We start from the raw sequence: 16,867 nt of genomic DNA, 5'->3' as shown, positions 1-16,867 counted from the left end.
TGAGGTGGTTTCTACAGTACAACCTACCGAAGTTGCTCAGGTAGTGCAGTTCATCCAGGATGGCACATCAGTGCGAGTTGTGGCAAGAAGGGTAGCTGTGTCTGTCAGCACAGTGTCTAGAGCATGGAGAAGATACCAGGAGATCTGGAGGGAGCCATAGGAGAGCAACAACCGAGCAGCAGGACCGTTACCTCCTCCTTTGTGCAAGGAGGAACAGAAGGAGCACTGCCAGAGCCCTGCAAAATGACCTCCAGCAGGCCACAAATGTGCATGTGTCTGCACTAACGGTTAGAATCCGACTCCATGACGGTGGTATGAGGGCCCGACGTCCACAGATGGGGGTTGTGCTCACAGCCCAACACTGTGCAGGACGCTTGGTATTTGCCACAGAACACCAGGATTGGCAAAGTTGCCACTGGCGCCCTGTGCTCTTTACACATGAAAGCAGGTTCACACTGAGCACGTTTCAGAGTCTGGAGACGGCGTGGAGAGCGATCTGCTGCCTGCGACATCCTTCAGCATGACCGGTTTGGCAGTGGGTCAGTAATGGTGTGGGGTGGCATTTCTTTGGGGGGCCACACAGCCCTCCATGTGCTCGCCAGAGTCCTCCTAATGCAGGACAATGCCAGACCTCATGTGGCTGGAGTGTGTCAGCAATTCCTGCAAGATGAAGGCATTGAAGCTATGGACTGGCCTGCCCGTTCCCCAGACCTGAATCTGATGGAGCACATCTGGGACATCATGGCTCGCTCCATCCACCAATGTCACGTTGCACCACAGACTGTCTAGGAGTTGGCGGATGCTTTAGTCCAGGTCTGGGAGGAGATTCCACAGGAGACCATCCGCAACTTCATCAGGAGCATGCCCAGGCGTTGTAGGGAGGTCATACAGGCACGTGGAGGCCACACACAATACTGAGCCTCATTTTGACTTGTTTTAAGGACATTACATCAAAGTTGGATCAGCGTGTAGTGTGTTTTTCCACTTTCATTTTGGGGGTTACTTCAAATCCAGGCCTCCATTGGTTAATAAATTTGATTTCCATTGATGATATACATACATGTATATAATACATACATACAGTGGGTATGGAAAGTATTCAGACCCCTTTAAATTTTTCACTCTTTGTTTCATTGTAGCCATTTGGAAAATTCTAAAAAGTTCATTTTTTTTCTCATTAAAGTACACTCTGTACCCCATCTTGACTGAAAAAAAAACAGAAATGTAGAATTTTTTGCAAATTTATTAAAAAATAAAAACTGAAATATCACATGGTTATAAGTATTCAGACCCTTTGCTCAGTATTGAGTAGAAGCACCCTTTTGAGCTAGTACAGCCATGAGTCTTCTTGGGAATGATGCAACAAGTTTTTCACACCTGGATTTGGGGATCCTCTGCCATTCTTCCTTGCAGATCCTCTCCAGTTCCGTCAGGTAGGATGGTGAACGTTAGTGGACAGCCATTTTCAGGTCTCTCCAGAGATGCTCACTTGGGTTTAGGTCAAGGCTCTGGCTGGTCCAGTCAAGAATGGTCACAGAGCTGTTCTGAAGCCACTCCTTTGTTATTTTAGCTGTGTGCTTAGGGTCATTGTCTTGTTGGTAGCTGAACCTTTGGCCAAGTCTGAGGTCCAGAGTACTCTGGAAGAGGTTTTCATCTAGGATATCTCTGTACTTGGCCGCATTCATGTTTCCTTCAATTGCAATCAGTCGTCCTGTCCCTGCAGCTGAAAAACACCCCCATAGCATGATGCTATGTTTCACTGTTGGGATTGTATTGGGCAGGTGATGAGCAGTGCCTGTTTTTTTCCATACATACCACTTAGAATTATCGCCAAAAAGTTCTATCTTCATCTCATCAGAGCAGAGAATCTTATTTCTCATAGTCTGGGAGTCCTTCGTGTGTTTTTGAGCAAACTCTATGCGGGCTTTCATTTGTCTTGCACTGAGGAGAGGCTTACGTCGGGCCACTCTGCCATAAAGGCCCGACTGGTGAAGGGCTGCAGTGATAGTTGAGTTTGTGGAAATTTCGCCCATGTCCCTACTGCATCTCTGGAGCTCACCACAGTGATCTAGGGGTTCTTCTTTACCTCTCTCACCAAGGCTCTTCTCCCACAATTGCTCAGTTTGGCTGGATGGCCAGGTCTAGGAAGACTTCTGGTGGTCCCAAACTTCTTCCATTTAAGGATTATGGAGGCCACTGTGCTCTTAGGAACCTTGAGTAATGCAGAAATTCTTTTATAACCTTGGCCAGATCTGTGCCTTGCCACAATTCTGTCTCTGAGCTCCTTAGTTCCTTTGAGCGCATCATTCTCATTTGGTCTGACATGCACTGTGAGCTGTGAGATCTTATATAGGCAGGTGTGTGCCTTTCCAAATCAAGTCCTATCAGTTTAATTAAACACAGCTGGACCCCAATGAAGGAGTAGAACCATCTCAAGGAGGATCACAGGGAAATGGACAGCATGTGACTTAAATATGAGTGTCTGAGCAAAGGGTCTGAATACTGTGATATTTCAGTTTTTCCTTTTTAATAAATTTACAAAAATGTCTACACTTCTGGGGGTTTTTTTCAGTCAAGATGGGGTGCAAAGTGTACTTTAATGAGAAAAAAAATGAACTTTTTAGAATTTACCAAATGGCTAGAATGAAATAAAGAGTGAAAAGTTTAAAGGGGTCTGAATACTTTCCGTACCCACTGTACATACAGGTGCATCTCACAAAATTAGAATATCATCAGAAAGTTAATTTATTTCAGTTCTTCAATACAAAAAGTGAAACTCATCTTTTATATAGAGTCATTACAAACAGAGTGATCTATTTCAAGTGTTTATTTCTGTTAATGTTGATGATTATGGCTTACAGCCAATGAAAACACTAAAGTCATTATCTCAGTAAATTAGAATACTTTATAACAACAGCTTGAAAAATGTTTTTAAAAATCCGAAATGTTGGCCCACTGAAATGTATGTTCAGTAAATGCACTCAATGCTTGGTCGGGGCTCCTTTTGCATCAATTACTGCATCAATGCGGCGTGGCATGGAGGTGATCAGCCTGTGGCACTGCTGAGGTGTTATGGAAGCCCAGGTTGCTTTGATAGCAGCCTTCAGCTCGTCTGCATTGTTGGGTCTTTCATCTTCTTCTTGACAATACCCCATAGATTCTCTATGGGGTTAAGGTTAGGTGAGTTTGCTGGCCAATCAAGCACAGTGATACTGTTGTTTTTAAACCAGGTATTGGTACTTTTTGGCAGTGTGAACAGGTGCCAAGTCCTGCGGGAGAATGAAATTTCCATCTCCAAAAAGCTTGTCGGCAGAGGGAAGCATGAAGTGCCCCAAAATTTCCTGGTAGACGGCTGCGCTGACTTTGGTCTTGATAAAACACAGTGGACCTACACCAGCAGATGACATGGCTCCCCAAACCATCACTGATGGTGGAAACTTCACACTAGACCTCAAGCAGCTTGGATTGTGTGCCTCTCCACTCTTCCTCCAGACTCTGGGACCTTGATTTCCAAATGAAAATAAATTGGAACTCTGGGACCTTGTGGAGAGTGTCAGTAACTGCCTTCTTGACAGCTGTCAAGTCAGCAGTCTTCCCAATGATTGTGGAGCCTACTGAAACAGACTAAGGGACCTTTTTAAATGCTTAAGAAGCCTTTGCAGGTGTTTTTTTTGTTAATTATTAACATTTACTGAGATAATGACTTTTGTGTTTTCATTGGCTGTAAGCCATAATCATCAACATTAACAGAAATAAACACTTGAAATAGATCACTCTGTTTGTAATGACTCTATATAATATATGAGTTTCACTTTTTGTATTGAAGAGCTGAAAAAAGTTAACTTTTTGATAATATTCTAATTTTGTGAGATGCACCTGTATATACACACAGCGAGGGAGAGCGAGATACACACATATATAATATACACACACCGGTCTGTTGCCTCATTAGCTTATCTATATATCTATATCATATATATATATATATATATATATATATATATATATATATATATATATATATATATATATTGTAAGGCAGCGCTAGTCATCATGTTGGGGGACACTCGCTGCACCGGGTCAATTAAAGCACACCAGCAACACCTTTCCGGTATTTCACAATCCAGTAGTTTATTACACTTCACTACGGCTTATCACCGAGTCCAACTCAGTGGCTCGCCGACATATTACACATATAGTGTCCAAGAGCCTTTCCAGTGGCAGACAGGCCCACTTGGCTCCAGTTACAGCCTTCAGCAAAGTCATATAAATGTCCACATCAAGCAGTGTTTTACCTTTGCCGGGTTTTAGCTGCTTCAGACTTGTTCTGCCACAGCTGTGGCTTTACGGCTTCCCAGATGGGTGTCTCCAGCCCTCGTACCTTCAAAGGCTACTGGTATGTTTTCACACCTAACATCCAGCCTCTGCCTTCCAGGACTCTTGCCCTCCAAGGCTACTGGCATCACTTACACATAGGGATCCAGGCTCTGCCTTTCAGGCTTCACCAGGCTTCACTAGGCCTCACACTCTAACGGTGTCCCACACAGGGAACAGGCCTCACGCCTTTCACACCTGTCTCAAAACTACTCGGGTTTATATATATTCCAGTGCACACAGGACCTGTGCTGATGTCACAGTCATGTGATCAGACCTGTGCACACAGGACCTGTGCTGATGTCACAGTCATGTGATCAGTCACCTGAGGGGGAGGTACATGGTCAGCCAAAACACACCCTGGACCATTACAGTAATGCCGCAAGCCGCTGCATTACAATATATATATATATATATATATATATATATATATATATATATACATACATATACACACACACACACACACATATATACATATATATATACACACACACACTACTCAAAAAAATAATGGCAACACTGAAATAACATATCCTAGATCTGAATGAATGTTATATTCTCATTGAATACTTTGTTCTGTACAAAGTTGAATGTGCTGACAACAAAATCACACAAAAATCATCAATGGAAATCAAATTTATTAACCAATGGAGGCCTGGATTTGGAGTCACCCCCAAAATTAAAGTGGAAAAACACATTACAGGCTGATCCAACTTTGATGTAATGTCCTCAAAACAAGTCAAAATGAGGCTCAGTATTGTGTGTGGCCTCCGCGTGCCTGTATGACCTCCCTACAACGCCTGGGCATGCTTCTGATAAGGTTGCGGTTGGTCTCCTGTGGGATCTCCTCCCAGACCTGGACTAAAGCATCTGCCATCTCCTGGACAGTCTGTGGTGCAACGTGACGTTGGTGGATGGAGCGAGACATGATATCCCAGATGTACTCAATCGGATTCACGTCTGGGGAACGGGCGGGCCAGTCCATAGCTTCAATGCCTTCATCTTGCAGGAACTGCTGATACACTCCAGCCACATGAGGTCTGGCATTGTCCTGCATTAGGAGGAACCCAGGGCCAACCGCACCAGCATATGGTCTCACAAGGGGTCTGAGGATCTCACCTCGGTACCTAATTGCAGTCAGGCTACCTCTGGCGAGCACATGGAGGGCTGTGCGGCCCTCCAAAGAAATGCCACCCCACACCATTACTGACCCACTGCCAAACCAGTCATGCTGAAGGATGTTGCAGGCAGCAGATCACTCTCCACGGCGTCTCCAGACTCTCTCACATGTGCTCAGTGTGCACCTGCTTCCATCTGTAAAGAGCACAGGGCGCCAGTGGCTATTTTGCCAATCCTGGTGTTCTGTGGCAAATGCCAAGCGTCCTGCACTGTGTTGGGCTGTGAGCACAACCCCCATCTGTGGACGTTGGGCCCTCATACCACCCTCATGGAGTCGGTTTCTAACCATTTGTGCAGACACATGCACATTTGTGGCCTGCTGGAGGTCATTTTGCAGGGCTCTGGTAGTGCTCCTCCTGTTCCTCCTTGCACAAAGGCGGAGGTAGCGGTCCTGCTGCTCGGTTGTTGCCCTCCTACGGCCCTTTCTACGTCTCCTGGTGTACTGGCCTGTCTCTTGGTAGCGCCTCCAGCCTCTAGACACTACGCTGACAGACACAACAAACCTTCTTGCCACAGCTCGCACTGATGTGCCATCCTGGATGAGCTGCACTACCTGAGCAACTTCTGTGGGTTGTAGAGTCCGTCTCATGCTACCACGAGTGTGAAAGCACAACCAACATTCAAAAGTGACCAAAACATCAGCCAGAAAGCATTGGCACTGAGATGTGGCCTGTGGTCCCCACCTGCAGAACCACTTCTTTATTGAGGGTGTCTAGATAATTGCCAGTAATTTCTATCTATTGTCTATTCCATTTGCACAACAGCATGTGAAATTGATTGTCAATCAGTGTTGCTTCCTAAGTGGACAGTTTGATTTCACAGAAGTTTGATTTACTTGGAGTTATATTCTGTTGTTTAAGTGTTCCCTTTATTTTTTTGAGCAGTAAATATATATATATATATATATATATATATATATATATATATATATATACATACACACACACACATACCGGGCTGTCGCCTTCTTATCTTATTCTTCACATGAGGAATATGCCATTTTGTGTAGCCCCCCCATCTTTAGGCTGCACTGTGTGGTCTGCATTGGTATAGGGAGTACTGCATGGTAGGAACTGTATAGTTCTATTTTCCACCTTTTGTAAAAAAAAAATTTTTTTCTTAAATGCGTGCAATTGGGGCTAAAAATCATTTTTGTAATTGGGTTTCAGTAATACATTTGCACTGTTTGTCTCCTATAAGCGCTGCATTACCTGTCTATTGCTAGCTGTAGGATGAGGTAACTGGGTCAGTTATTGGTTTGTGTCTAGTGCAGACCATGGCTGGTATTGTCTGCCTGGGGTCCCTCTAAATGCAGCCTAGTCCGGCTCTACATATTGTAACCACCTTGCTCCATTAACGGTATTCCTGTGTAGTGCTGAACAAGGACGCAGGCATTCCTCCAGAAGCTGGTGACTTACAGCCGGACCACCAGGTCTTCCGACCAGAGATATCTGTATATATGAAGCAATCGGCTCAGGTCAGGAGACCTTATGTCTCCGTTTTCGAGGACGGTCTGTGTGTCATGCATGTATGACTCCAGCCTAAGCCATTATAAAGTTTTAAGCAGCAACAAACTTCATATTAATTCCTCCACCTTCAGTGATAAAGCCTTCTGTATTTTAGATGAAGATGTCTGTATTGCTACACACCACAGCACCTAGACCCATACATCCATATTCAGACACCTTTCTGGGGTTTCCATTTACATGCTTCCTAGCCAGTCGGTGTATATTCTACGTCTGCTGCACACAAATGCTATGCAAATAAATCTCTCTAGGTGTCATCCGATCAGTGTGGTTTTGCAGGAGGCAGTCACCTGTCCGGTGTGTGATCACGGTGGTTGTGCTGAGTGGAGTAGTGTCACAATGTCATAAAAGAGAGAAAACAGGAAGCCGCAGAGTGAACGAGCATACAGAGTAATGTCAGTACACTGCCAGCGACAATCCTTTATTTCAGCTTGTATTCTTTCATCACATCCCCAGCAGCTCAGAAGTTTACATACATGTGGTTGGTATTTAGCAGCATTGCCTTTAGATGAGGTAGCACGGCTCACGTGTTTCATGCAGCTTTCCCCATGGTTCTCACAATGAGTTGTTGCAGTTTGGGGCCATTTGTCCTTACTAGTGTTGAGCGAGTATGTTCTGTTAACCTTTTCGCCGAGTATGCTCGGGCTGAGCTCCGAGTATTTATAGCTGCTCGGTGATATGGTTGAATCACTCCCGTGTGCATGATTTGCAACTGTTTGACAGCTTTATTACATGTGAGGAATGTGTAAGAAATAGACATTCCTCACATGTATTAAAGCTGTCAAACAGTCGCAAATCATGCACCTCGGAGTGATTCAAACATATCACCGCGCACGCTATAAATACTCGGTGCTCGCCCGAGCATACTCGGCGAAAGGGTTAACTGAACATACTCGCTCATCACTAGTACTTACAGAACTGATGTAGCTGAGCCAGCTTTGTACGCCTCCCTGTTCGCACACACTTTCTCAGTTCTGCCTAGAGGTATAGCTGGCAGGGGGTGGCTGCCCCAGGTCCATTCACATGGAGGGGCCCGCTAGCAAATCAGTGACTGGTGAACGCCCCGAGCTCTGCTTTTTCCCTGGCGAGCCGCACGTTGCATCCTTCTCTAATGAGTAAAGCACTGAATCCGTTTTTAATATTTTTGTCATCTCTGTCACTGCATTACTATACATACGCACTGATCAAGAAAACAAAGCTCAGTATTAAGAAGTGTCGAGTGCTCTGCTCATCAGGGGAAGGACTTGTTTAACAAAAAACAGTATCGGAAAGGGGAAGGGAAAGGGTGTGAATATACAAAAAAACAAATACTTTATTGGAAAATATTTAAAAAAATAAATAAGTAGATATTGCTCGTGCATCTACAGATGCATATAGGGTGACCATCATATATATTTGAGACGTTAACCCACTAATTGACCCAGTTACATAGTGTGTTGGAATTCATGATTGGGAATGCCAAACCCAGTGCCTTTAAATAGTTGGGTTATGGTTGTATATTGTACATAGAATTCCCAGTAAGTAGATAGTAGAGCTTATCCCTATTGTGTAAATGTCATACGAAAATAGTTATACCACCTTTGGGTCCCATACAGGGCCGGCTCCAGGTTTTTCTGGGCCCCGGGCGAAAGAGTCTCAGTGGGCCCCTTTAACACATACCACGATTCATGATGCAGAGATACAGCGGAGAAATATATATATATATATATATATATATAGTACAATGCAAAGATTTCACTTCTTACATTACATGAGTGATATCTATTGTAAATTCCACAATAGCTCAGAAACCGGTGAATCGCTCCACACAGAATACTGGCCCCCATATAAGGCTCCATACGGAATACTGGCCCTCATATAACGCTTCATACAGGATACTGGCCCCCATATAACGCTCCACACAGAATACTGGCCCCCATATAACGCTCCATACAGGATACTGGTCCCCTTATAAAGCTCCATACAGGATACTGGCCCCCATATAACGCTCCATACAGGATACTGGTCCCCTTATAAAACTCCATACAGGATACTGGCCCCCATATAACGCTCCATACAGGATACCGGTCCCCTTATAACGCTCCATACAGGATACCGGTCCCCTTATAACTCTCCATACAGGATACTGGCCCCCATATAATGCTGCATGCAGGCTGTTACCCCCCACATAATGCCCCATACAGGCTGTCCCCCCCTTATAATGCTCCATGCAGGCTGTTACCCCCCACATAATGCCCCATACAGCCCCCCCCTTTTAATGCTCCATGCAGGCTGTTACCCCATACAGGCCCCCCCCTTTTAATGCTCCATGCAGGCTGTTACCCCCCACATAATGCCCCATACAGGCTGCCCCCCTTATAATGCTCCATGCAGGCTGTTCCCCCCCACATAATGCACTATGCAGGCTGCCCCCCCTTTATAATGCCCCATGCAGGATGTCGTCGTCCCCTTTATAATGCCCCATGCAGGATGCCCCCCCCTTCTCTTTATAATGCCCCATGCAGGCTGTTCCCCCCCCTCCTCTATATAATGCCCCATGCAGGATGTCCCCCCCCCCTTTATAATGCCCCATGCAGGATGTCCCCCCCTTCTCTTTATAATGCCCCATGCAGGCTGCCCCCCCCCCTCTATATAATGCCCCATGCAGGATGTCCCCCCCCCTCTATATAATGCCCCATGCAGGCTGTCCCCCCCCCTCTATATAATGCCCCATGCAGGCTGCCCCCCCTCTATATAATGCCCCATGCAGGCTGCCCCCCCCTCTATATAATGCCCCATGCAGGCTGCCCCCCCCTCTATATAATGCCCCATGCAGGCTGCCCCCCCCTCTTTATAATGCCCCATGCAGGCTGCCCCCCCCCTCTATATAATGCCCCATGCAGGCTGCCCCCCCCCTCTTTATAATGCCCCATGCAGGCTGCCCCCCCCTCTATATAATGCCCCATGCAGGCTGCCCCCCCCTCTATATAATGCCCCATGCAGGCTGCCCCCCCCTCTATATAATGCCCCATGCAGGCTGCCCCCCCTCTATATAATGCCCCATGCAGGCTGCCCCCCCCTCTATATAATGCCCCATGCGGGCTGCCCCCCCCCCTTTATAATGCCCCATGCGGGCTGCCCCCCCCCTCTTTATAATGCCCCATGCCTCCATACATTAAAAAAAAAAAATCAAATACTCACCTCCCTTCTCCTCACCTGCTGCCGCTGCCCGCTGCTCGCTGCTCAGCTCCGAACTCCAGCGTTGTCGGCGTCTTCCAGCTCAGCGCTCCCTGTGACGGCTCAGGGGAGGGCGCGGTGAAAAGACGTCACCGCGCCCTCTGACCTGAGACGTCACAGGGAGCGCAGAGCAGGAAGACAGCGGATCTGCGGAGGCACGGGGAGAGGTAAGTATCGGGCTGCCGGGGCCCTGAGCAAGCGGCGGAGAAGGGCGGGCGCTGACACCGCTCTCCTCCGCCCATAGCCCAGCGGGGTGCGCGACCGCCAGTGGGCCCCTCTGCCTGCTCAGTGCCCCGGCATTTGCCCGGGTGCGCCGGGTGCTGACACCGGCCCTGGTCCCATATGACAACAGACCTAATCATGTCGGTCCGACATATAGCAGGATAATCGCCACAGTAATACCCACAAGTGAAGCACCTATATTATCAAGATTATATTATATAAGAGCACTATTATTAATCAATCCTTATCCGGGTTAATTAACCATATAATTGTAAATATATGAGTATAGATGCTCAATGATTATATACATAGGGTTTGTTTTATGACACGAGCCAGTGCGGTAACAGGTTAAGCAGTGTGGCTGCACTACTGAATGTATCATGTGTCAGCATAACTAAGTTGACACAGTTGATCACTGTGAGTGGAGAAGACAAAAAACTTAATTTTTCCGAGTGCAGTCTGATGCTTCATACTCACCCATAGACTTGTATGGGTATGCACGATCTGAATTCCGGAGCCACTCGTAGCATTCTGCCTTTTTTTTTTCACGTCAAATCGGCATGAGAAAAAAATAACAAATCTGCACTGCAAAAAAATCCTTATTTGGTCATTTTAAAACATGTATGACGTGATGATGTACATCTGAAATTAATGTAGTGTTCGAAGCGTGTTTGGTTTTTCTATTCCACTGTTTTCCTTATGTCCAGCAACTTCTATTCAGATGTATCATCACGTCATACATGTTTTAAAATGACCAAATACATATTTTTTCTACATTTTAAACTGGAGCTGGATCCACTTTTTCCTTTGTTTAAGTTCACTGCACGTTCAGCAGGAACGGGACTCCGTGCTCCAGCATCGGAATTCAAGGGTGAGCTGAAAAAACGTTTTTCTTGTCTACCACTTATAGCTGATGGCACAGCGACCATTTCACAGGTAGATTAAAGAATGAATTCAATGAAATTTCAACAAATTCTTGATGCAAACATAACACCATCTGTAAAAAGCTGAAGTTGAAGAGAAGATGGCTTCTACAAATGGATAATGATCCCAAACACATGTCAAAATCCACAATAGACTACCTCACAAGACGCAAGCCTAAGGTTTTACAATGGCCCTCACAGTTCCTTGATCTGAACATCATTGAAAATCTGTGGCTAGACCTCCCAATTTTTTGGGAAGAATCAACAACAAGTGGGACACAATCGTGAAGTGGAACAAAATTTATTGGATATTTTAAACTTTTTTTAACTGAAAAGTGAGGCGTGCAATATTATTCGGCGCCTTTACTTTCAGTGCAGCAAACTCACTCCAGAAGTTCAGTGAGGATCTCTGAATGATCCAATGTTATCCTAAATGACTGGTAATGATAAATAGAATCCACCTGTGTGTAATCAAGTCTCCATATAAATGCACCTGCTCTGTGATAGTCTCAGGGTTCTGTTTCAAGTGCAGAAAGCATCATGAAGACCGAGGAACACACCAGGCAGGTCCGAGATGCTGTTGTGGCGAAGTTTAAAGCTGGATTTGGATACAAAAAGATTTCCCAAGTTTTAAACATCTCAAGCAGCACTGTGCAAGCGATCATATTGAAATGGAAGGAGTATCAGACCACTGCAAATCTACCAAGACCCGGCCGTCCCTCTAAACTTTCATCTCGAACAAGGAGAAGACTGATCAGAGATGCAGCCAAAAGGCCCATGATCACTCTGGATGAAGTTCAGAGATTTAAAGCTGAGGTGGGAGAGTCTGTCCATAGGACAACAATCAGTCGTACACTGCTCAAATCTGGCCTTTTTGGAACAGTGGCAAGAAGAAACCCATTTCTCAAAGACATCCATAAAAAGTCTGGTTTGAAGTTTGCCACAAGCCACCTGGGAGACATACCAAACATGTGGAATAAGGTGCTCTGGTCAGATGAAACCAAAATCGAACTTTTTGGCCACAATGCAAAACGATATGTTTGGCGTAAAAGCAACACAGCTCATCACCCTCAAAACACCATCCCCACTGTCAAACATGATGGTGGCAGCATCATGGTTTGGGCCTGCTTTTCTTCAGCAGGGACAGGGAAGATGGTTAAAATTGACGGGAAGATGGATGGAGCCACATACAGGACCATTCTGGAAGAAAACCTGTTGGAGTCTGCAAAAGACCTGAGACTGGGATGGAGATTTATCTTCCAACAAGACAATGATCCCAAACATAAAGCAAAATCTACAATGGAATGGTTAAAAAATAAACGTATCCAGGTGTTAGAATGGCCAAGTCAAAGTCCAGACCTGAATCCAATCGAGAATCTGTGGAAAGAGCTGAAAACTGCTGTTCACAAACGCCCTCCATCCAACCTCAATGAGCTTGAGCTGTTTTCCAAGGAAGAATGGGCAAGAATTTCGGCCTCTCAATGTGCAAAACTGATAGAAACATACCTAAAGCGACTTTTCAGTTTTAATTTGTTGAAAAAGCTTAAAATATTCAATAAATTCCGTTCCACTTCAGGATTGCTTCCCACTTGTTGTTGATTCTTCCCAATAAATTAGAATTTTATATCTTTATGTTTGAAGCCAGAATTGTGGCAAAAGGTAGAAAAGTTCAAGTGGGCCAAATACTTTCACAATGTACTGTATATACATTATATATATACACTGTGTTCCAAATTATTATGCAAATAATATTTTCTCAGATTTTCCCAAATTACCTATATGAATTGCAGTCATTGTAATTTTCCAGTCAAATAACTATTAGAGTACAATTGAAAGGTTTTTGTACAAACTGCCTATGATAACAGTATATTTTTTAAAAAATAAAACACTCAAACTGCACTCAAAATGCATGTTCCAAATTATTATGCACAGCAGAGTTTTCAACCTTTTCATTTTAATAAAGAACAAAAAAATGGTCATTTTTGAAATTATAAGCATTAGCAGGTTATTACAAACTGAAATCAAACAGTTTTCAACTCAAAACTTTATTCTAGGTGATGTTACATTTGCACATAGGACCCCTTGTTCGAAAGGAGCTTCTGAGCTCTCTCGTCCATTGAATTTGTCAGGTTTTGGATGGTTTCTGCTTTAATTGTTTTGCATGAGGACAGAATACCCTCCCAGAGCTGTTGCTTAGATGTGAACTGCCTCCCGCCATCATAGACACTCCTTTTGATGATGCTCCAGAGGTTCTCAATGGGGTTGAGGTCAGGGGAGCATGGGGGCCACACCATAAGTTTGTCCCCTTTTATGCCCACAGCAGCCAGAGTAGCAGATGTGTTATGTGCAGCATGAGACGGGGCATTATCATGCATGAAAATGATCTTGCTGCGGAATGCACTGTTCTTCTTCTTGAACCATGGCAGGAAGTGCTGTTTGAGAAACTCAACATACATTATGGAGTTCATCTTTACCACTTCAGGGATCCTAAAAGGGCCGACAATCTCTCTCCCCATGATTCCAGCCCAAAACATTACTCCACCTCCTCCTTGTTGGCGCCGTAGCCGTGTTTGCATGGGGTGTCCATCAACCAGCCATCCTCCACTCCATCCATCTGGACCATCGAGATCATTTCATGCATGATAATGCCCCGTCTCATGCTGCACATAGCACATATATATATATATTTGCCTAAAATACAAAGGAAATGTGTCATCTTTAATTTTAGACCTCTTAGAGATCATTTCATCTTCAACTTGCTTCACAATAACAGTAATATTGACCAGCGGTGCCCAAACTTTTACATTCCACTGTACGCTCATGTGAGCGAGCCCTTAATCATAAATGTCTATCTATTTGATGTCATAATCTATTTTTTTTTCTAATATACTTTAATTAAAAATTCCCAATCCTTTCCTCACTACACTAAATGCTTTTTTTATCTTTACTACTTCCTCTTTGATGACTCTTTGTTTGAGAATACCAATGAATACTGGGTATACTCAACGAAGCGTCATCAGGGGGCAAGTGCTGCAGTCTCTGCCCCCTCCCTGAAACAAAGTTTCACCAGAGGCTGGGCTAGTCCCTACTCTACTGAGCACGCATCTGTTGCCAATTCCAATGGATGCTCAGTAGATTCTTGTCACTGTGCAATTAGGAGAGCATCACTTGTAGGGGCGTTGCTGGTCTCTAGTCTGCACTGCATGTATTCTTACAGCACGCAATGACAGTGCGCTCTCCTGACGGCTAGTTACTTCTGATCAGAACCAGCGAGAGAGCGCAGTGTCACTGTGCATATTGCACTGTGGCAAGAATCTACTGAGCTTACGTCACAATTGACAACCAATGCATGCTCAGTAGCCCAATTCCTGAAACGGATATCATTGATGACGCTTCGTTTCAGGGAGGGGCAGAAACCGCGGCACTGACAGCAGCCTCTGCCCCTTGAAGACACTTTGTTTTAGTATTCCAGCATTAACTGGGATTTTCAAATGAAGCGTCATCAAACAGGAAGTAGTTCAGAAAAAATAAAGCAATTAGATAGTGTAGTGAAGGAAGGATAAGAAATTTTTAATTAAAGTATATTAGAAAAAAAGATTAGATTATGACATGAAATAGGCAATTAGGATTAAAATTAATTTGTGTTTCGGACCACCCTTTTAAGTTTGTTTTTCAGAAGGTTGTTTTTCAGAGGTTGGCCTAGGCCTCTTAATTTCTGGGTTGGAATTTATAATGCTTCAGCATATCAAGAGATTTTGGACAATTGTATGCTCCCAACTTTGTGGGAACAGTAAGGGTATGTGCCCACCATCAGGAGCTGCTGCAGATTTCAAGCTGCATGTTTATGCTATCTTACAGCATAGTGGATGGGATTTCTAGAAATTCCATGTCCGCTATGTGTCACCCAAGGTGAGGGAAAGACTAAGGGCACAACAAGGGAAAGAGGGGGAGGAAGCCCAAACACTGGGGAAAAGGGGAGTGGGGGCTCAAAGGCACATCTGACAACACCCTGGCTCACCTAACGTCCCTAAATAGGTTCCGCGGTGACTGCCCCTAGCGATAGGCCCTAGATAGGGAGGGGACGGGGTGAGCACTAGTCAGTCTCCACTGCAACTAAAGACACACAGGTAAAAAGACAAGGGAAACACTTAGCTTGAGACGACACCAGCGAAAACACGCCAACTATCCTCCAAGGGAACTCCAGGAAGACACTAGCTGACTACTAGTACTTCAAGCCTGGACTGAGGAAAATAGAGCTATCACCGGCAACTCTCTGGAGATACTGAAGGTGTTAAAACATCCAGCAAGGGTGTGTCAATTAGCAGCAGAAGGTGGCGGTCACTGCTAGGTCCTAGAGGTAGAAGGATAGCACTAAACTACAGAGATGAAAAGGTCAAGAAGGTGCCTGCAGAGCCAAGCGCAATGACCTTCTACAGTTGGATTCAGAACGACTGTCTGTCACACCTGACACAACTGTGACACTATGCGTGCATCTGAGGCTGCGGATCACCCGTGGAAACTGACATGCAGCGCGTCTTTCAGACCGCTACATGTCAATTTCTGTTGGGGGTCCGCATATGGACATTCACCATAGACTAACATCAATGAGGAAAGTCCACATGTGAAAAAAAAAATTGCGGCTGCTGATTTGCATAATGAGGGCAGAAGCCGTGCGGCTATTCCACAGTGTCGGGGTCTCGGGCATCTCTGGATTTTGGGCACATACCCTAAAGGGAAGGCCTTTTTCGGTTCCAGCACGACTGAAACCTAGTGCAGAAAGCAAGGTCCATGATTGGGTGAGATTGGTGTGGAAGAACTTGACGAATCCCTGACCCCTACCTCATCAAACATCTTTAGGTTAAAGTGGAGCAGATCATTATCAATTCTATTGTCAATGCTACGAAACCAACGCTAAGTGATGTCACCCTGCTAAGATCCTAGTGAGGCCATCATTCAAAATCAGGCAACCTACTGCAAGTATACCTCTCTCAGGTGACCAGTTTTGAATAAGTCACTTCTTCTTAGGGTTTCCATTCATTTCAATGAAGGTCACAGAAAACACCTCAATGATATGTTGTCCAGGGGCAGACACACACAGAAGAGCGCCCCTGTATAAGAACAATATATTGGTTCTATGCATTCCAGCAGTGAATCATAATGCACACTGTAACAAAAGCTGCTTGCTGCATTGGAGCTGAAAGTGGGTCCCTTATCCCTTTGTGCCCCTGTGGACTGCACAGGTTGCACCAATGGTGTGTCCACCCCTGATGGTATCATATTATTGTTGTAACAGTCCATCTTGTGGCACATCTATATGACATCTTTACAACAATTAACTGCTAATACATTTTTTTGTATTTCATGACAATATTTGTACGCTGTATGCACTTAAGGGCTCATGCAGATGTCTGTACAACACGATCC

This window comes from Phyllobates terribilis, unplaced genomic scaffold (assembly GCF_046119375.1).
Source record: "Phyllobates terribilis strain yellow unplaced genomic scaffold, ASM4611937v1 Scaffold_3__8_contigs__length_932513732, whole genome shotgun sequence".
Classification (NCBI taxonomy): Eukaryota; Metazoa; Chordata; class Amphibia; order Anura; family Dendrobatidae; genus Phyllobates; species Phyllobates terribilis.
Note: the sequence above shows the minus strand (reverse complement) of the source record.